Genomic DNA, 21,898 nt, shown 5'->3' with positions numbered 1-21,898 from the left:
GGCATGGCCACAAGCCATGTTTCCACCATCAAGTCGCAATTCTACCTCCCGAAAAGGGAGGAGTCAGGGTTCCCGACCTTCAGACATATTTCCATGCCACTCAGCTCAGATATATGGTGGAGTGGCAGCATTTGGAATCAGAAAAACATTGGTTATTTCAGGACCAGGCGGTGGCTGGCAGGCCACTACAAGGGATCCCCTTCTTACACAAGATCCACTGGCCGGCCAATCTTTATGCATCATACATCACGAGTACCATTATGGAATCCTGGGACCACATCAATGCCCATGCCCATCTGACCACATTTCCATCACCTCTCACACCATTATTTGATAACCCTGAGTTTCGACCCGGTACTGAACCCTGAGCATTTCGCGCCTGGCGAGCCTCCCCTTGCAGATCCCTGGGACACCTTTTTGATTTGGAGGGCATTATCCCATTTCCACAGCTTAGGGAACACTATGGTCTCCCTGAAACGGAGCGCCTGTCATATCTTCAGGTCCGACACTGGGCTCTACATCCTCACATTAGGCCACAGGCGCAACAGTTACTATCTTCTTATGAAAAATGGCTGATAACTCGCACCTCTGATAAGAGCCTCATATCTGATCTCTATAAAATGCTTCTAGAGCCCACCATTCATACATACAATGCAGGCCGCGTCAGATGGGAGAGGAACCTGGGGAGATCCTTAAGTCATGAGGAGTGGGAGGGTATCTATCACAGGGCGCGACACTCGGCGTATCATATGGGTCTCACGAGGACCTTAACCAAGATTGTTACCTACTGGTATTACATGCGTACACCGCTTTGACCCTCGGCGTAGCGATCTCTGCTGGAGGGAATGTGGGGAGAAGGGAACACTGGAAAACATTCTCTGGAGTTGCACCCACATACAGGCATACAGGTCCCAAGTATTGGATGAAATAGATCTTCACTTAGACACTCAACTCCCCCGTTTTCCTTCCTATATCCTCCTGGGCCTTACTAACCAATTGATGTATCCGCTCAAATGGCAAAGGGGACGATTAATAGCGATAGCCATTGGAGCAGCCCTGCAAAACGTCTTGGTTCACTGGCGTACCACCCAAATACCTACACTCACCGGCTGGTTGCAATGGCTCTGGATGGTGCTGGGTATGGAGAAACTCACGCTCACTCTGGCTGGCAGAGGGTCGGAGTTCCCTGAATTATGGCGGCCCTTCTTGACCCTTCTGGTGTCAGAGTTTCGGGAGTTGTCATGCCCCAGGTACTTGCGGCTACTGCGTCTCCCAGACACGCAGATTCCTAGCGACACCTCCACGAAGCATCGTACAGGACGGCGTTGAATAGGTTGTAATCTTCCCTCCTTTTCTTCCCCTTTTTCCCTTCCCATTTTATGTTTTTCAGTGGACGAGGATTGGGTGAGGCGGGTGGGAGGTTAATTTGGGACATTTTTATTTGTTCTTTTCATGTTGGTTATGTCGACCCGCTCCATGCTTCTTGCCTGTGGTAATGTCATACATTGTGACCTTGCGGTCTCCTTTGCAGTTTGTTATGGGAGCTGAGGGACTTATCCCCCTTCAATTCTTCTTGTAAAATCAATAAAAAGATTTAAACCATAAAAGTATGCCATTACTAAAGGAACATTTCAAAATCTGTTAAGAAGGGCACTACCTAATTCTTGCTAACATTTTAGCTGAGTCAAGTGCAACATTTTAGTGCTATCAAGTTTCAAAAACAAGTTGCCACAACATACATCTATCTTTGGCTCAAAAATAAAAAAAAGATGAATACCGCTCTAGACCACCTTTACGCCCCACAACCAACAGGACCCCAATTTGAGATGGAGAACAATACCTTGCTTTACATAAACATAAAGAGGAGTACCGTCAGAAAGCAAAAAATGCGGACTGAGTGAGATGACTATCAAATGAAGAGAGTCCTTCTTTTGTTTAAAAACCCCTCACTCACCAACCTGGTTGGTGACATGCTTCATCATCGGGGTCCACCCTAATGGCCGAGTGCCATCAGGGTGTGCTGCGACACCTGAATTACAGTGGAGCGGGTATTTTGTGTGTGAAGTGAACAAAAATATGTTAAAAATTGTCCTGGTATCCTTGTGTGAAAAAACTTTTATTAGCAAGTTACTGGACAATATTAAAATACAGTGTGTGGATACAGTGAGGTTAGTTATGACCAAGTGTATCACTATGTGTGGTTCAGGTCTACATGTTTCAACCCATTAAGGGAAAATTCCGGGTTTTCTTCAGGACCAAAAAGAGGAAGATGGGTGGTCAGGACACACTAACGACCTGCCAGACCTAAATTCCTAAAGACTGTAGACAGAAAATCCAGTCACAGTCGCAATCTCACACTCAATGGTGGTGAGAAAAAAGCAAAAGACCTGTGGAGGAAGAAAGCATAGGGGTCACGAATATGCATGTTACAAGCCTGTAACGTCGTGCCGTGCTGATTCTCACGTGTCTGCTTGCTCACTGTGCATCCCAATCAGAACTCATAATTGCCGTAATTGTGCAACTATCGGATGGCTCATCATTTAATTAGTGGTTGTGCCTAAAGAAAATACAAATTTATAGTAAGAGCCAGTCGGGGCTCCAGCAGGCACACTGTATCAATGACGACGTGCTCTGTGATAAATAACCGTTACACCAACAGTCGACAGCACTAGGCGTTTATCTGTGCGTGGCTCGGCTCTTCACTGCAAAGTTAGCATGAATAGTAACGGCGTGAAATCAAAACCCACTCTCACATTCATACTAAACAGAACAACACACAACATATAATGTAATGTAATGGCAGCAGACAGAGGACTAATGTCTCTATCTCCCTTTGCCTGCATGGTTGTGAAGGGAAGCTGCTCTCCCCTGCTATCGAAGCAACAGCAACAAACAGAGGACTACTGTCTCGATCTGTACTACCTGGCGGCCATTTTAGACTAGTCTCTATTGGACTTTAGTATTTTAGACTAGTGTGAAAGAATGTCTACCTATTACTGTAGTATTATACTTCTACCTATATTTTGAACATATGTATCGCGCATATTGCTACCTCATATTTGAATGTCTGCCTATTATTGCAGTATTATGTTACTAGCTTTATTTTGAACTTCGTAACGCACAGAATGAGAATACTTTTTCTGCATTTGACTTTTGTCTGCAATTGTATTTTGTTACTGACACATGTACCTCACATATTTCTGACTACTCACTACTGTCACTTTCGATTCAGGTATGTTACTGCCTGCCTAGGTATTCTATTTTTCTTCCAGTATATTATTATTATTTATATTATAGGCTATCACTAGTGACACTCACCAGTGTCTTCCCTGGCCCTGTAACTAGCAGCTGACAGCTTATACTATTCGTCCTAGTTCCTACTTCTAACACCACAGCCTCTCTAAAATGGAGCTCAACGGCAAGCACACTTTTAGAATTAACTACCCCTCCACTCCTCTCTCCAAAAATGCCACTAAACGTTTTAAACACAACTTCTTGAGGTCACACCCTGAAACACCCTTTGCCGACACTTACTTCTCACTGGGCAATGGAGCCCTGAATACTGATATCATCTTCCACACCTCACGCAGAGCCCAATGGAGGAAAACTTTCCTATCCCTACTCACAGTCTCCACCACCAGGAAAACAACTCATGGCCTAATTCTCACCATCACACCTTCCCACCTCTTCCCGGGCAGGTCTACCATTACTATCTACAATAACGGGATTGTCCTAATCCAATCCAAGGACAAGAACCTGGAATTACTAGACAGCCTGTTCCCCAAGTTCAAAGAGCACCTCTCCAAGCTGAGATCCACCACCCAGAACTCCGCCAGCACTATCACCCCTAACGTCGCATCCACCACCTACTACACTGCTATCCCTAGCACTCCAGTAAATGGCCCACCTGCTGTGAACGCCCCTCACTCCCCAAGGACAGTCACAAATAACTCCACCGCACATACTAGCAACCCCTCTAACATGACCCTTCTTATCCCCACCCATACACCCTCCATCCCTCCCCCCCCGGACAGAACATCCCCCGCCCACAACGCACCACCATCTGAACTAGCCACCGCCCAAAGTTTATACACCCCCTCCTCCCATCCCCCCCACGACAGACACCTCTCCCTCCCCATCTCCCTCCCCACTCCCACCCACGAGTCTCTCACACCCGACACAACAACTCCCACCCACAACACGCCTACATCGGCACACACCATCACTCGGAGCTTATCCACTCATCCCCCCCTCGGCGGACAACTCTCCCCTCCCTGCTCCCCCCCCACTCCCACTCACAATTCTATCTCCCTCCCAACAAAAGATACAGAACATACCTCCTCCCTCACCGTAGCATCCCCCTCTCTCCCACCCCCTATTCTCAGCCCTCACTACCCTCCTGTCTCCCCCACTGTCTTCAGCCTTCACTCACTCTTCTACTCACCGGCACCGCCTCCCACTGAAGTCACTACCTATGCTTCCCACCCACCGCCTGTCCCACCCACTTCACTCACACCCTTCGCCCACAAACACGTTCACACCCCTCCGATACCCTGCCTGCTCTCCAGCACACTACTCAACCACTCACCAACGGCTCTCTCCACCAACACCTTCCCCAATGACCCTCCTCCTGTCCTGACTTTATCCACCCTCCAACAAGTCAAAGAGGAAATCTTACAAATCAAAAAAGACATCCACGCAATCAAAAACCTTCTCTCCTCACAGCCCAATCTACCTCCCACCATCCCACTACCCCACAAACGACGCACCCTCCCTACATACCCTCGCCCCCGACGACACCAGCAATGGCCTACTATCCCCGTTCGCAATAATTCCCACCGCCCCCGTCGTGTTCTCAACCCCTTATCGGACCGCGACCTATGCTCTCTCCTAAGCTCTTATGGCCCAGGTCCGGTAAAAGACTTCTCCAACTCACACATCCCCATACCCACAATTCTTACAAACCCTCTAAGGCTCCCAACACTCAACAACAGAGGCTCCGTCCCTAACAACCTCAGAAAAGTTCCCCTCACACTAGAAAGTTCGACCACCCTTCTCTCTCCCAAACTCAAATGCATCCTACTAAATTGCAGATCGGCCCAGAGACATTCCTCTGACATCGCGGATCTCGTCTCAAATAGGGATCTAGACCTAGCCATTCTAACGGAAACGTGGCTCACTGAAGCCTCTACCCCTATTATGGACATACTAGTCCCCCCCAATTATCACATCATTAGGCTGGACAGGTCACCTGGCAAGACGGGCGGGGGAATTGCATGCATTTTTAGGAGCAACCTCTCCGTTACTCAAGTCACCTCCCCCTCCCTTTCCTCCTGTGAACTACTCTGCCTCGACATCACCAGTGAGGGCAAACAAGTCTGTGCTTTACATCTTATCTATCACCCGCCCGGTGACAATCTCATATTCACCCAACAATTCATGGACCTGATCACTTCCAATGCCGGTCGGCAGACCACTCAAGTCTACCTGGGTGACTTCAATCTTCACTGGAACGATCAGAAAGATACCGTGGTGAATAGTCTCAAAACTTTCCTCAATGCGCTTGACCTCACCCAACTATGTGATAAACCAACACACGACAAAGGCGCGATACTCGACCTCATCATTGCCAAAGAGAACACTATTCATCTGGAGGCGATTCTACCCTGCGACTGGTCAGATCACCACATTATCACCTTTCTTATCAACGAAAAAGTTAAACGTAACCCTACTCAACCAATCAAAACCAAAACATGGAAACGGGATTTGAAGAATCTCAACCCCTCTACCCTACCTCCCCACATCGGCAACCTCCTCCTTCCCCCTTCAGGGACCTCAGATGTTCAATCACTGACTGACCACTACCTTGACTCTATGAATACAATAGTCAATGAAGTCGCCCCTCTGCAACTGAAGAGAGCCTCCACCAAAATTTCTAACCCCTGGTATGATGACAGACTCAACGACGAAAGGCGTAATATGCGAATGGCAGAGCGCACTTGGAGATCGGACCCCTCAGCACTGCATCTCAAAAAGCTTAAGAACAAGAGAAATGCCTACTTTAGGAAAATAAAGCGCACAAAGTCGGACTTCTTCAGCCGCCAGTTGGACCAAGCGAAGAACAGGCCAAGAAAGCTGTTTGAGCTAATCAAGACCCAAACAAAGGCACAACCCACACAATCAAACAGCACAACAAATGACACCCCACACTGTGAAGCCTTCTCCGCTTTCTTTAAATTAAAGACTGACAACATAAGAAATGACCTCATCATGGATGTAAGCCGATACCCCAACCACACCAGAATGGCAGACACTCAACCTAAAAACAAGGCATCCTGGCAGCACTTCGATACCTATTCGGAAGAAGCAATACACAAACTGCTCTGCACCTTGAAGCCCTCTAATCACCTCACAGACCCTCTACCTGCTAATGCTGTAAAAGACTTTATCCCCTTGCTCCTCCCTCTCTGGACCAAGATCATCAACAGCTCTCTGCAACAAGGCCACATTCCAGACTCCCTTAAGGTGGGGCAAGTCACGCCTATACTCAAGAAACCTACAGCTGATCCGACTGACCTAAACAACTATCGGCCCATCACCAATATCCCCACCCTGGCCAAACTGCTGGAGAAATGTGTCCAACTCCAACTAACAAAACACATTGATCAATATGACCTCCTCAACCCTCATCAATCAGGCTTCAGAGCGAAACATAGCACGGAAACGGCTATGACACACATAATTGATGATGCCCTCCAAATTCTGGATCGCAATGAGTCCTGCCTCCTCATCCTCCTTGACCTCTCGGCAGCATTTGACACGGTCAAACATGAGAACTTGCTAGAGCTGCTAAGTTCTAGAATGGGGATATCGGGAACTGTTCTCAAGTGGTTTTCGTCCTTCCTACACAATCGGTCTCAGAGGTTCAAGATCGACAATGTGCTATCTACACCTGTGCCTGTAGATCTAGGTGTTCCACAAGGATCCACCCTCTCCCCTACACTGTTCAACCTCGTTATGGAACCGCTCGCCACCTTGCTTCAAGCTTCCAATGCTCAATTCCATATGTACGCCGATGACACACAACTCTATCTAAAGTTACAATCCCCGGAAGACATCAAACATCTGAATTCCACACTTATTAACACCCAATCTTGGCTGGCTGATAATCACCTCAAACTAAATGCCCTGAAAACTGAGTTCCTACTCATCTCACCCCCGGCGAAAATCTCCACCACCCAAACCTGGCTCAACAACCTAACAGCACTCAATGTCCAACCCACCATCGTGGACTCGGCGAAATCCCTAGGCATCACACTCGACGCTAAGCTAAACATGCAGCAGCACGTCAGCAAAGCCACAAAAGCAGCTAATTTCCAAATTAACACGCTGAGGAAAATTAAACCCTTCCTCCCGGCCAAAGACTTCCAAACTGCTGTACAAGCTTTAGTCATCCCTCGAATAGACTACGGAATTGCGGCCCTCAGCGGTCTCCCGCTAACCACAACAGCACCCTTAAGAGCCTCCCTGAACGCTGCCGCGAGACTCATTACAGGCTCTAGAAAACATTCGCACATATCCCCAGACTTAAAGTCTCTAAAATGGCTGCCTTTTGAAGCCAGAATACAGCTAAAAATTGCAGTTATGACACACGCGGCCGTGCACCACAAGGCACCCAACTACCTCGCTCAAAAGCTGTCTATATCAGGAGGTTCGAGATCCAATAGGAGTACAAAAAATCTACTCCTGAAACCTCGTAGATTCCGGAAAGTGAAAACTTACAAGCGCTCCTTCTCAGGAATGGCACCCAGGATCTGGAATGCGCTCCCTCCTGAAACAAGACTGATCTCCTCCACTGCACTCTTCAAGAAAGAGGTGAAAACAATCCTTCTGGCCAAGATCTCCTGATCGTTATAGATGTTGGTTCAGAGACTCTGCATTGCCTTATACCACTGCTCACCCTATCCCTTGGCACTATACTCTATTTGTTGGGGGCACTACTACGCTACTCTCTTACTACCGACCAAGATATGTTACACGTTGGTTTTCTGATCCACCTAAACACCTCTGTAGTGATCAATGATTTGTGCTATCCTTTATTACTTCCTTACCTGATTGTATATGGATTGGTTTTATGTATGTTTTATTATCCATGTTATTACCATGCTATTGACTATTATATTGTTCCCATTATCTCTGTTGACTCCTACTGCACCTACCCTGTCTTGTGAAGCGCTCTGATATCTGTAAGGATCCTGTTCGCGCTATATAAAACTTTGAATAAATAAATAAACATAAATTAGAAGAACCCTCGGGGTCAACAGGGCTTACTCCTGTTGTGGGTCTTTAGAGCTTCACGGGGTAGAGGGAAGGATAAAGCCTCAGAGCGTAACGTATTCTGTCGAGGAAAAGAGAAAATAGGATCGTCTCATATGTGGGGCTTACCAGCTAATGATAGACGATCACACGGTGCTTGGCTCAGATGGAAAAAAGGAGTTAGATAAACTTACAGTTGCTGCGTGATTAGAGAGCCTGGTACCTACTCGCCTCTCCGTGCTTCCCCGCTAATGAGGTGGCGTACCCGGCAAGGATTAGTAGTGTCAGTATGACTTCCGGGGTGGGCGGGGTTTAGGCGCGTAAGCGTGTTGACGCGTTACGGCATAGTGGACATAGTAGGAGGACTAGAAGGCGTTGCCGGGCAACCATACTACACAAATATCGGCCGACGAGAAAAGATTGCAGACTAAGCAATCGGATCGGCTGTAGTTTTTTAGTACCGGCATTAAGATAAGAGAGACAGTTCTTATGTAGTTGAAGGGAAACAAGTTAATAACTACAGGGCTGCTTCTAAACCGGGGTATATGTAATGAAAAACTACGTAATTACAGGCTGAGAGGGGACGGGAGAGTCCTCTTAGTATGGACCCTAGGGGTGCAGATAGAAATGATGCCCATCAAGTGACCATGTTACGGGGAAACAGAAGTAATCTTTATATAGGGGCATAATATGTCCCAGGGGAGCATCTCGGTGTGGCCAAAAGGGACATGACAATGTTACCCCTAGTGCAGCAAAAAGAAAAGGGGGGGTGGTGGGTGCTGCTGAATAAGGATTACATGACGCTGGCCCATGGAATATTATCGTTCAATCCTGTGATATGGGAGGATAGCCTGTATATCCATCTTTGTTCCTTCTCAAAAAGGCGTTTCTGTAGGTTAGGGCCAGGAGTGATTTGCTCAATCACAGTCCACCTCATGTCATTGGGCGTATGGTTGTTTTCAAGAAAATGGTCCGTGAGTCTTGTTGCACTTTTTTTGCAGCGGATGGTGCTACGATGTTCACAGATTCTCTGCTTGATTTTTCTTGTAGTCATTCCAACGTAACGTTTATTGCAAGTGCATTCAATTAAATACACAACATTGCAACTATTACAGTTGGTGTGGGATTGTTGTCTCCATGTCTTGCCAGGTTCAAGGTTCAGAGTTTTAGTGTCACTTGTAAGGTGGCACACGCTGCAGTTGCCACAATGAAAGTGTCCTGTGACATCTGGGAGACCCCAGCTCTTGGTTATCGAGTTTTCGTTGGTCTGTTTCTTAGGCTTGGGCCTTGTGTTCACTAGGCTGTCTTTTAGGCTAGGTGATTTTTTGTAGGAGAAAAGGGGTTTGTCCCAGCGCAGATTGCCAGATTGAAGGATGGACCAGTGTCTATTGATGCTTTTGGAAACCTGGTTGGAGATGGCATTGAAGGTGGTAACACAGGTGAGAGGTATTTCTTCCCCTTTTGCTGGTTTTTTCTCCAGGAGGACTTCTCTCGGCTGATTTCTAGCCAGCTTTTGGCACTTAGTTATGATCTTTGTTGGATAGCCGCGTATCTTGAGTTTTTCTGTTAGGTCGGATGCCTGTACTTTATAGTCACTGAGCTTACTACAATTGCGCCGAAGTCTTAAAAATTGCCCATAAGGGAGATTTTCCTTAAGTGGGCGCGGATGAAAGCTCTCAAACTTGAGGAGGTTGTTTTTGGCGGTTGGCTTATAGTGTGTTCTGGTGTCTAGGTGGTCAATGTTCTTTGTGATGACCACGTCTAGGAACACTATTTCTTTCTCATTGAAGCAGTGTGTGAACCTCAAGTTGGGATCGCATGTATTGATCCAAGTGATGAACTCGAGTAGTTGGTCGATGGGTCCCTGCCAGATGGCAAGGACATCGTCGATGTAGCGCTTCCAAAACTTCAAATTGTTTTTGAAGGGATTGTCATCACTCAGGATAAATTTGAGTTCAAAGTTATAGACGTAGAGACCCGCCACGCTGGGAGCAAAGACACTGCCCATCGATGTGCCACCTGTCTGGAGGTAAAGAGACCCTTCAAATTCAAAGAAATTGCGTTTAAGTGCTAATCTGGCACATTCGATGATGAACGCTCTGGGTGTTTTGAATGTCCAATTCATGTCTCCTAATGTCTTCTCCAGGACTGATACTGTGTCATCTTGAGGTATGTTCGTGTAGAGGCTCTCTATGTCGAAGCTCAACAGAATAGTATTTTCATCCACGTTGATTTCCTGTAGTAGACTCAATAGGCTTTTGGTATCCTGTAGGTAGGTCGATGTTGACTGTACGATGGTCTTTAGAAAGAAGTCACAGAATCTTGACAAAGGTTCTAGTAAGGAGCCGATCCCTGACACAATGGGGCGTCCCGGAGGTGGTAGTTTACCCTTGTGCATTTTCGGCAGGGTGTAGAAGTAGGGTATTTTGCCGTCAGTGTCACATAAGTAGTTAGCCTCTTGTTCAGAGATCTTTCCTGTCATCTCAGCAGATTCAACAAGTTCCCTGATTTCAGATTTAAGATCCATAGTAGGGTCTGATTCCAGGATCTGATAGTTTTTTGTATCACTTAGCAGGCGGTGACATTCTTCGCGGTATGCGCTGATGTCCATAATCACTAGGCCACCCCCCTTGTCGGCGGGTTTGATTATGATTTCGTCGTAGGTACGAAGGTCATTCAGTGCCGCATGTTCCACCCGGCTTAGATTGTGATACATTGAGGTGCTGTTCATTCTTTCCACATCATTATAGACGGCCTGCTCAAAGGTGATAATTTCAACCGGGACAGTGTGTATAGGTGGCATGAAGGATGATTTTTTCTTTAGTCCACTCTCATTTGGATTCTCATTAGTTGTGGTGGTTCCCTGCTTCTCAAAGAAAGCCTTCAGTCTTAGCTTCCTAAAAAAGGTTGCCAGTTCGCAATGCAAATGAAATTTATCGAGGCGTGCTGTCGGGACAAAACCCAACCCTTTATTTAACACATTCAGTTCTGTCTGTGTTAATTCCCTAGAGGATAGGTTGGTAACTAGGTCCTCGCATTGCTGGTCCCTGCTTTGCTCCTCGTTTGGCCGCTCACAGATTCGTCCTCTTCCCAATGTACTTGCGTTTGTTGTCTTCTTCGCCCCTTTCCTCGTCTGCCTCTGCCTAAAAAAGGAGGACGGTATTGATTCTGTTGGAAGGGTGGGGGTTGAAAATGGGGTTGGAAAGGTGGTTGCCAACCGAACATGGGGAATGGCTGTGGTTGACCATATGGATCTGGGAACATTGGTGGATTAAAGGCAGGCCAGTTGTTCTGGCCTCTGAAGCCTCCTCGTGCTCTTTGCTTGGTTGTGCTAGCTGTTGATCCATTGCTACTGTTAGATGAGATGCTAGAGACATCAGAGTCTGGTGCGGGTTTGGCTGCTAGCACATAATCGGGGTCAGAATACGGGTAGGTTTTTACGAATGAAAACCTTTTAAGATCCTTCTGGAATTTAGTCACCTTTTGTTGTGTTAGGTTTTCTTTATATTCGTTCACCTCTTTGTTTATTTCATCTAATCTTTTTTTGTAGCCGGTGATGCTAGTCTTTATATGAGATTCAGTTTTCTGGATGTCAATCAGAATGGTTTCTGAGAGTCGTAGGGCAGTTTTTAGAATCAACATGATCCAATCATGCGTGCAGTGCCACGCTATTAATGCCCAGTCTTTTCTGAAGGCAGCGTCTTCAAGGAAGATACGGGGGGCATTAGTTACCAAGAGGCCCTTAGGGGCCATGTTGTTAGTCACATATTCTTTTAGAATCGTTCCGTGTAGTATAGTTCTGATTCTATTTCTTTTCATTTCTGAAAGTTTTTCCCAATCCCCCGTCTGGGAAATGGTTTGCGAAATACTCGCGTCAGCAAAACCGGAGATGTCTTCCAGAATGGCATCAATTTCCTCAGTAGAATACGAGAGGCCTTTGTTCTCCCCCATGGTGTAATAAGTGTGTGAGTGTTGTGAGTTTAGTGAAAACAGTGGGTGATGAACAATACCTTGCCCCAACGCCTATGCCCATAAGACGCAAAGATCCTCTCTCCACTGTTGACATTCACACCCTTCTCCTTTCATATAATTCTACGGATCCCGGTAACATAGCAGATTTGGAACAAATACAAATAATTCTTACAAACCCACACAGAGAAGCAGAACTCAATCACAGAGCTGTAAACAAGTCAAACCTCGAGCAAGTGCTCATCACTCAAAAGCTGAGGACACTAAACTTCACTTGAATTGCATGTTAATCAATTGCAGATTGGCTGTGAAACATGCAGCAGACATAGCAGACCTCATCCTTGCACACTAGATTGACCCACTGCTTACATAAACTTGGCTACATGACTCCTCCACACCTACCGTTTTACTAGTTCCACCTAACCACAACATATTAAGATTAGCTAGACCCAATAGACCAGGCGGAGGTATTGCTTCTATGCAACGAAACAACCTCTCAGTGAAACAGTCACACAATATTGCTCTATCCTAATGTGAATATGTTGCATTTTCTATTCATATTCGTATGTGTTATTTCTCTTTTAAGATTATATTAATGTGTATCCCTTTTAATCTGCTGTTCTTTAGTTCTGTGCACATGCACCTGTCTGAAGATTCTTTTTAGAATTGTTTACCTGTAAATGTGTTTGTACTGGCAGATCTCTGCTGGGACTTGAAGAAGAGAGTACTGTGCTGTTATCATTAAATTAGTGATAACAATTGGATAGATGCACAGCAAATTGGTTATGTGAGGTAATCACATTAATTTGATTTTATGGTGCACCGAAAGGAGGCGTCGAGGGTCCAGCGACGTCTTAACAATTGAGATAAGAAGTGAGACTAGGTAAAACCTAGAATCATCCCTTAGCGGGCACACAGTTCATTGTCTTACATGTGAGAAAGACTTCCACTCTTGTTAATTTCTCAATGTTGGTCTTTATTTCATGGCGTTTTAAGTATCAAACGTTCAAACAAGTTTGTGTTGACCTCTTAAGTGCTTCTCAAACATATTATTATCTTCAGGCAATGTCATAATGGTATTACCAATGCATTTCGGGCATTACAAATCATGCCCTTCATCAGGGAGACGACACTGTAAAGAATATGATAAATAAACATTACTATCTAGTGCACAAACGTACATAACAAAAATAATAATCTCATATTCACATTGTCAGTTGGCTGGAAAAACGTAAACAACATCAAACCTAAAAGAAAGAATGCTACCCAAAAGGATCTTGATACCCTAAGAAAAATGGCCACCAATGATAAAATCATATTCACTAAGGCAGACAAAGGTGGAGCCATTGTGATCATGAACACCGACATGTATAACAACAAAGTGATGGATCACATCACCGATACTAACACCTACACCAAACTCGACCACAATCCCACATTTGAGTTTTCTAAAAATCTTAAAACCATCACAGATGATGCATACAAACAAGGCACCATAACTGAGAGAACTAAGAACGTTCTAACTACAGCGAATCCGAAAAGTCCTACATTAAGAATGGTTCCTAAGATTCATAAAAACTTGTTTGATCCACCAATGCGGCCAATTGTGTCAACGCGAGGGAGCTTACACGAACCAATAGGACAACTATTGGACAAATACATGCAGTCCGCAGTGCAATCTATGCAAACTTATGTCAAGGATACCTCACAATTCATTCTGAAACTACAACAGATACCTTTGAATCCAACTGAAAAGGTAATCTTATGTACAGCCGACGTACGGAGTCTCTACACCAGTATACCCCATAACATGGGCATAGAAGCGATGGAAATTGCTCTTCTTCACACAGATCTTGATCCAGACTTTCAGATTTTTCTTATGAAGCTGATGTATCTCATACTGTATCACAGTTATTTTAAAGTCAACGACACCTGGTACCAACAGCTCACTGGCATGGCCATGGGCAACTCGGCAGCTCCCGTGTATGCCAATATATTCATGCAATGGTATGAAAACCAACACATCTTTTCGAATAAGGAATGGACAGATAACCTCAAAATGATTATCAGATATATTGATGATCTTTTCATCATTTGGACCAACACTGAAGAAAAATTGCGAACTGAATTGACGAAATTCAATGATATTGACCAACGGATACAATTGACATGGGACATATCTGACACCACAGTCAACTTTCTGGATGTTAAAGTCTCTATAACCCCTAATGGATTTACAACTGATCTATATGTCAAACCCACTGACAGGAACAATATGCTACTGTATTCCAGTTTTCACGAACCTAACCTAATTAGGAACTTACCGTTCTCACAAATGGCCAGAGTGAAAAGAATAATTTCTGATGAAACCATTTTAGAGACACGACTTGAAGAAATGACCAACAAATTCACCGCTAGAGGGTACCCATTAGCAATAGTGGAGGAATCTAAAGAGAGGATAGATAAAATCAACAGACCCAATCTCTTAATCCCTAAATCGAAAACTGTCCAATCACGTACAGTGGTGGTATCCAAATATTCCACAGCCAGCAAGAAATACAAGCAAATCATTCGAAAACATTGGTCAATCCTTAACATTGAGCCAGATTTCAAACAGTCATTCAGCCAACCACCGATATTTGCGTTCACCAGAGCGAAGAACCTGGGAGAAATCCTTCAGCACAAACCCACAGAAAATACAACCTTCTCAGGAACTAAACCTTGTTTAAATTGCGGGAACTGCAACAGCATAATTCGAGGAAACCATATAAGCCATCCTTCAAAAGGCTATCCCATCAAACTAAAAGTAAATGCCACCTGTGAATCCAGCAATTTAATCTATGGGATAAGATGCCCATGCGGGAAGATGTACGTGGGAAAAACAGAACGCCGTATCAAAGTGAGATTAACTGAACACAAGTCTAATATCAGATTGAAGAACACCAAATCAGCCCTATCATCACACTTTGTGGAAGAACATCACAATGTTTCCCAAATCAAGTTCATAATTTTAGAAACTGTCCAAAAAACAGAAGGGAGAGACAATTCCAAACATCTACTCAGAAGGGAGAATCATTGGATTCAAAAACTTTCTACCCAAAAACCGATGGGTTTGAATGAAAGAATTGAACTCTCATGTTACCTGTGACCAATTGCTCTAAAGACCGTATATTGTGTTTATTGTGTTTGTATACACTATACCCGACACTTTTGTCTTGTCAACTGTCTCTTTATTTTTCACCCTAGTACCTCTTGAATTTTTTACTATCCATGCACACCGCACAATGGCATAACCTCTTTAAACACACGACTTTCAGACCATTAGTACACAGCTTCGAACCCTGACGTTTTCCTTTCCTCTCGTCCGCAATTTTTTTAACTTCGGCACCACCGACAGTTTTTTCAGAACTTCGGCATCACCGACAGTTTTTTCACCCCGTACACACCATTAACTAAGGACACTTGGTCCTTTTAGCTATTATTTCCCCGAATGTGATATACACCGGGTGATCCTTTCCGGCACATAGCCGTACTCCCTAGATGAAGGTCAGTCTTTTTTCCGTATCCATGATCATGTGACACCTCACATGATCGGAACTTTTTCAAAACATTTTAGCAGGACCGAAATACTTTCATACCGCCACCATTGAAGACGATTAACGGACTTGAGCTAGCCTCACTCCTCAATTTCAGGTCAGTCGACTCCCGACGATAGATTGCTATATCTTACTGACAGCTCGTCTTAATACTTATCGAGCATACGATAACTGAGCCTTTTCCGCATCTCTTTTTCTCTAGATTGGTATCACCCTATTACGAAAGGCATGTAAGTGATATCATATTTTTTTTACTCTACTTACCTTGTGAACACCCCGTTAAAACATCAGTCTTCCCACATACTGTTTCATATTTCTCGAGTCAACGCTATGTTTCTCATGTTGTTTACGTTTTTCCAGCCAACTGACAATGTGAATATGAGATTATTATTTTTGTTATGTACGTTTGTGCACTAGATAGTAATGTTTATTTATCATATTCTTTACAGTGTCGTCTCCCTGATGAAGGGCATGATTTGTAATGCCCGAAATGCATTGGTAATACCATTATGACAGTGCCTGAAGATAATAATATGTTTGAGAAGCACTTAAGAGGTCAACACAAACTTGTTTGAACGTTTGATACTTAAAACGCCATGAAATAAAGACCAACATTGAGAAATTAACAAGAGTGGAAGTCTTTCTCACATGGAAGACAATGAACTGTGTGCCCGCTAAGGGATGATTCTAGGTTTTACCTAGTCTCACTTCTTATCTCAATCATTAAATTAGTACCATCTATACTTGGATTATTTGAATTATTTACTACAATTTACAACAAAATTGGCGACGAGGGTGACCAGTACCTATCTACTCTACTTGCAGCACAGGAGTGGTACAATTTTAATTTCAAAGTATGTTTATTGAATTTTTCAGAACAGAAAAAGAAGGCATGGCATAGCTAAGCACAATCAACAGGCAGGTTAAGCGAGCGAGACAGACAGACACGTCTTCTCTTAATAAGCGTTAGATGAGCAGGGTGAGCATGCTCAGATGTAAAGGTAGTGCCCGGAGGTCGAAAGACGCCCCTAGACGGGGCAACAAGTAAACAAGCCAGCCTTAAGAATCCGCCCCCCCCCCCCAACACCCCAAAGCAGCACCCCCCCCCCCCCACCCCACCAGTACGCCAGTCTTCCATAGTAGTCTTGTGAGGTATTGCAAGACTAAATGTATCAGGGTGCCTCTGTTTGCGTTCGGTCTATCATGCAGTCCGTAAGTCGTAGGATACGAAGGTACTTCGGGCAGGTGATTTCGTGGAATTCCCTGGAGAGCAACGCTAGGAGTGGCTGCCAAGTGGTGCGGAATGCGTCAGTGGTATGTGTTAGTGTGGCCTGAATCCGTTCCATGCCCAAGGTGAACCACAGTTTGTGTAACCAGCCAGTGTGGGTGGGTGGGGTAGTAGAGCCCCATAAGGACAAGATGTGTTGCGACGCTGCCTGCATGGCGATGCCCATCTGTTTGCCGCGAGCTGATCGTAGGGGGAATGTAAGTGCGTTTGGAAGTCCTAGGAGTGTGTATGCTGGGAAACGTGGGATCTCAGTATCGAATGTGGAGTCAATATCGTCCAGGACGACCTTCCAGTACTCCTGCAAGGCGGGACAGTCCCATAGGAGGTGAGTCAGTGTACCCCGGCTGCCACATCCTCTCCAACACAGCGCGCTACGGGTCGGGTTGCTTTGGTTGAGTCTCGCTGGGGTAAGGTGCCAATATATAGCCAATTTTATCGCCGATTCCCTGGCTTTGGTGTTGCGGGTAGTGTGGGCGGCCCTGTAATATATGTGGTTCCATTCGATCGTGGAAAGAGGTCTTCCAAATTCCGCTTCCCAGCGCCGCTGCCCAGCGGTTTTAGCAGGGTCGGCAGTAGGGGAGAGCATCCGATAGAGATCTGAGATAAGATGTTTATCTGAGTCTTTGGACACAAGCCAGCGTTCGAACGGTGTCATCTGCCGGCCCACCAGAGGGGCAACGTCCGGGATCAAGAGCCAGTGGCGGATCTGGAAATATTGATACATGTGAGGGTTGTCCACTCCACAGTCTCGCGAGAGCTCGGCGAGAGGAAGGAACCCCTCCGTGTCAAAGAGGTGCCCGGCCGATCGGCACGGCGTATCACGCCATTGCAGGAAAGCTCGAGTGTCCGTGCCGGGTGGGAATGCGGGGTTGTCAAAGAGTGGAGTAAGTGGGGACGGGAAGGTCGTGAGGCCCCGTTTGACTGCCACCATGTCCCAGGTTGCCATAGTGGTCCGAGTAATAGGGGAACGGAGGAGATAACGCGGCCTATGCTGGCGAGCAAGAAACGGTATCTTCCACAGGGAGGTCTGTGCCATGGCCCTGTCCTGAAAGAGCCATCTTTTCTCCGATTCGGGCCGGTACCATTCCACCAGATACCGAATTTGCGAGGCCTGGAAATACTGCAGCAAGTTTGGGATCCCGAGGCCGCCCTCGTCCACAGTCCTGTGCGCCACTTGACGATGTAGTCTAGCGCGTTTCCCCTCCCACACAAATTGGTGAAGAGCATGTTGGAGGTCAGCTAGCGTCCCCATTGGCGGTGACACCGGGAGGGTCTGAAAGGTGTATAGTATTTTGGGTAGGACCGACATCTTTACCGCCGCGATCCTCCCGAGTAAGGAGAGGGGTTGCTTCGACCAACGCGCGAGGTCAGCCCGGATTTGGGATGATAAGGTAGAGTAGTTGTGAGTAACCGTCGAGACCGTGGAGGAGGTCAGAGTAATCCCCAGGTATGGCAGACGGGTGGTGGACCGCAGTTGGCAACCGAAGGTGGCCGGTGGGCTGTTGGAAAGAGCATGGCTGCCAAGGGGTAGTATCAGGGATTTCCCCTGGTTGACCTTGAAACCCGACACCCTGCCGAATTGGTCCAGCTCCGTCAAAAGCGCTGGTATGGAGCTAGAGGGACGGTCCAACGCGGCGATTATGTCGTCCGCGTACAATCCCACCACGTGGGGTTCGTTGCCGAAAGACATTCCTAAAATGTGGGGATTATCGCGGATCTTCTGCGCCAAGGGCTCTATGTATAGGGCAAATAGGAGTGGTGAGAGGGGACAGCCCTGGCGAGTTCCCCTCTGTATCTCGAAGGGGTCGGATTTGAGGCCGCCCAGCCGGACACGGGCCAAGGGACGATAGTAGCAGCTCGCGATCCAGGCCTGGAACCGGTCGCCCAGGCGGTAGCGTTGCAGCACAGCCTGCAGGTAAGTCCAATTGACACGGTCGAAAGCCTTCTCCGCATCGATGGCTACTAGGGCAGAGTCGGAAACCTGAAAATGAGCTTTGTCCACGAGGTGCAGGAGTCTTTTGGTATTGTCACTGCACTGGCGGTTCGGGACAAAGCCCGATTGGTCCGGTTCGAGGATGCCCGGGAGGCAGGGGCCCAGGCGAGCCGCCAGTACCCCCGTGAACAGCTTCAGATCCAGATTGAGTAAGGAGATGGGGCGGAATGCGGAGCAGTGCGTTGGGGGCTTACCCGGTTTAGGCAGGACCACAATGTCGGCTGCAAGCATATCGGGCGGGATGGAGCTTGGCCCTTCAAAGGAATTAAAGAGCCTGGCGAGGATAGGCGCTAAAACATGGCCGAAGGACTTATAAAAGCCTGACGAGAAGCCGTCAGGGCCCGGTGATTTAAGCGGACGGAGGCGTGCAATGGCAGCGAGGATCTCGTCGGGGCGAATGGGGGCATCAAGGGTTTCCACGCTCGTTGAACATAACGGCGTAATGTTGGCCGATTGCAAGTAAGCGTCAATGGCTGTCGGCGACGCCGTATCTGTGCTATACAGAGAGGCGTAGTAGGAGCGAAAGGCCGAGGCAATCTGTGCGTCCTCGGTAACTGCCTCGCCGGCATCGTCTAGCAGCGTCGTGATTTTGGAGCGTTGGAGTTTGGCCTTCAAGGCACTGGCCAGGAGCCGGCCGGTGCGGTTGCCCCCCACGTAGTACGTGTGGCGGAGGCGAAGAGCAGCAAATTCTGCTCTGTCGGTATCGAGGCTAGCCAACTGAGCCCGGGCGGCCTTAAGTTGGCGCCAAATTCTCGGGGCTCCGGTGCGGCTGTGAGCTCTCTCCAACTCCGCAACTTTGTCGGAGAGGTCGCTCCTCTTTTCTTTGCGAAGTGCGGCGTCTGCAGCTGATATCGCTATCAGCTCCCCTCTAACGACAGCTTTCAAAGCTCCCCATAAGGACGACATCGACACCTCAGGGGTATCATTGGTGGCCAGGTAGTCCGAGATGCATTTATGAAGTTGGCGGGCGACCGCCGGCTTTTGTAAGAGGGTTTCGTTAAGTCTCCACGACCCCGGAGTGCGTGGCGTGCAGGGTACTTGAAGTGTCAGTTCCATTGCTTGATGGTCGGAGAGGGCAGCCGGGACAATCGCCACTGTGGTGATGTGGGGAATGAGGGTCGATGAGCCCATGAAGTGGTCTATGCGGGCGTAGGTGTGGTGTACGTGTGAGTAGAATGTGTACTGCGTTGCAAGCGGGTGTGCGTGCCTCCAAAGGTCCGAGATGTCCCTACCATGCAGCCAAGTAGTGCCTTTCTGCGAAATCGCCCCTGTGTCCCCGTGACGGTGCCCCGATCTATCCTTGACCGTGTCCATGACGAGGTTAAGGTCCCCCCCTAGGAGCATGTAGGTGTGAGGTGTCTGAAGCGTTTCCGAGATTGCGGAAAGCAAGAAGGGTTCCTGACCGGTATTGGGGGAGTAGATGGAGCCTATTGCGTAGGTGGTGTTGCCAATCTGGAAAGCGTGGGCTAGAAGGCGTCACTTGATTTCCCCTATTTTAGCCCCTACCTTGCCTTTGAAGCGCCGTGATATGAGCAGAGCCACCCCAGCTTTCTTTGATGTGAGAGAGGAGAATAGTTGCTGTGGGAAAGCGCGGGAGCGCAGCCGGTGCCAATCCTTAGCCAAGAGGTGGGTTTCTTGCAGCAGGCAGATGTCGGCTGCCGAGTTCTCTAGGTAGGAGAGGACAGCCCTGCGCTTAATCGGGTTATTGAGTCCCTTGACATTAAGGGACAGGATTTTGAGCGTGTCAGCCATCACCGGGGTACGTAGGGGTGAACGGGCTCAATTCCGCAAAACGCTGCGCAGCAGTGGAGAACGTGGGCAAACCCTGGTGTATGTAAAGATCCCCTGGCGTACTGGTCCCCACCCCCCATGGCGTACTGGTCCCCCCCAACAGCTCCCCCCCCCCGTGGCCACCCTAACCCCAACAGAGTGGACCCCCCCAACTCCCTGCAAGTATCGAACCCCCCATCCCCAACTTCCCCATCCCCTCCAAGAACCTCCCCCCCAACAGAAACCAGTAAAAGTCTCGGGCCTAGTCGTGCAGGGCACAGGTCCGTAGAAAGTCAAAGAAAGGGGTACCGTGGTTGCAGCCCAATCGGCGGCTCCCCGGCCCAGACCCCCGTCAAGCTACATTCAAATGAGAGAACACCCCCAAGCTGGTCAAGATCCATAAGGGCAATATTCTACAGGTCGGGTGCCGTGTTGTCCGCCACTTCCTGTATTGCAGCTTCTCGTTCCTGAGCGGCCGTGATAGGGTCTGGCTTTGGGACGGTTCTCGGCGCTCTCCTTCTGCGGACTGTCTGCCAGCCGTCAGTCGCAGGGCGAGGTGGGTCTCCCTGCGACCGTGACGGAGAGGCGTCTCTGGAGGTGGGACCGTCCGGTATGTCGATCCCAAGCAGGGAGCAGGCGTCGCGGAGCGATCTAAGCTGGTGAAGGGATCCGTTCCACTTGAAGATCAGACGGAACGGGTGGCCCCAGGAGTAGGGTACCCCGGCCTCCCTAAGGAAGTTCGTCGCAGGTCTGAAGGATTTGCGTTTCAGCAGGGTGATATTAGAGAGATCCTGAAAAAGGGCCACCGGGTCATCGCGAAATTTGATGGGTTGTGCTTTCCTGGCCTCTCTAAGGATGCGTTCCTTCAGGGGGAAGTCCGGTAGGAACGCTAGGATGTCCGGAGGTGGTGCTGGCGCCCTGCGTGCCATGCCCACCCTGTGCGCTCTGTCGATGCGGATTTCGAAG

The sequence above is a fragment of the Lissotriton helveticus genome, chromosome 3_1, assembly GCF_964261635.1.
Source record: "Lissotriton helveticus chromosome 3_1, aLisHel1.1, whole genome shotgun sequence".
Lineage (NCBI taxonomy): Eukaryota > Metazoa > Chordata > Amphibia > Caudata > Salamandridae > Lissotriton > Lissotriton helveticus.
Note: the sequence above shows the minus strand (reverse complement) of the source record.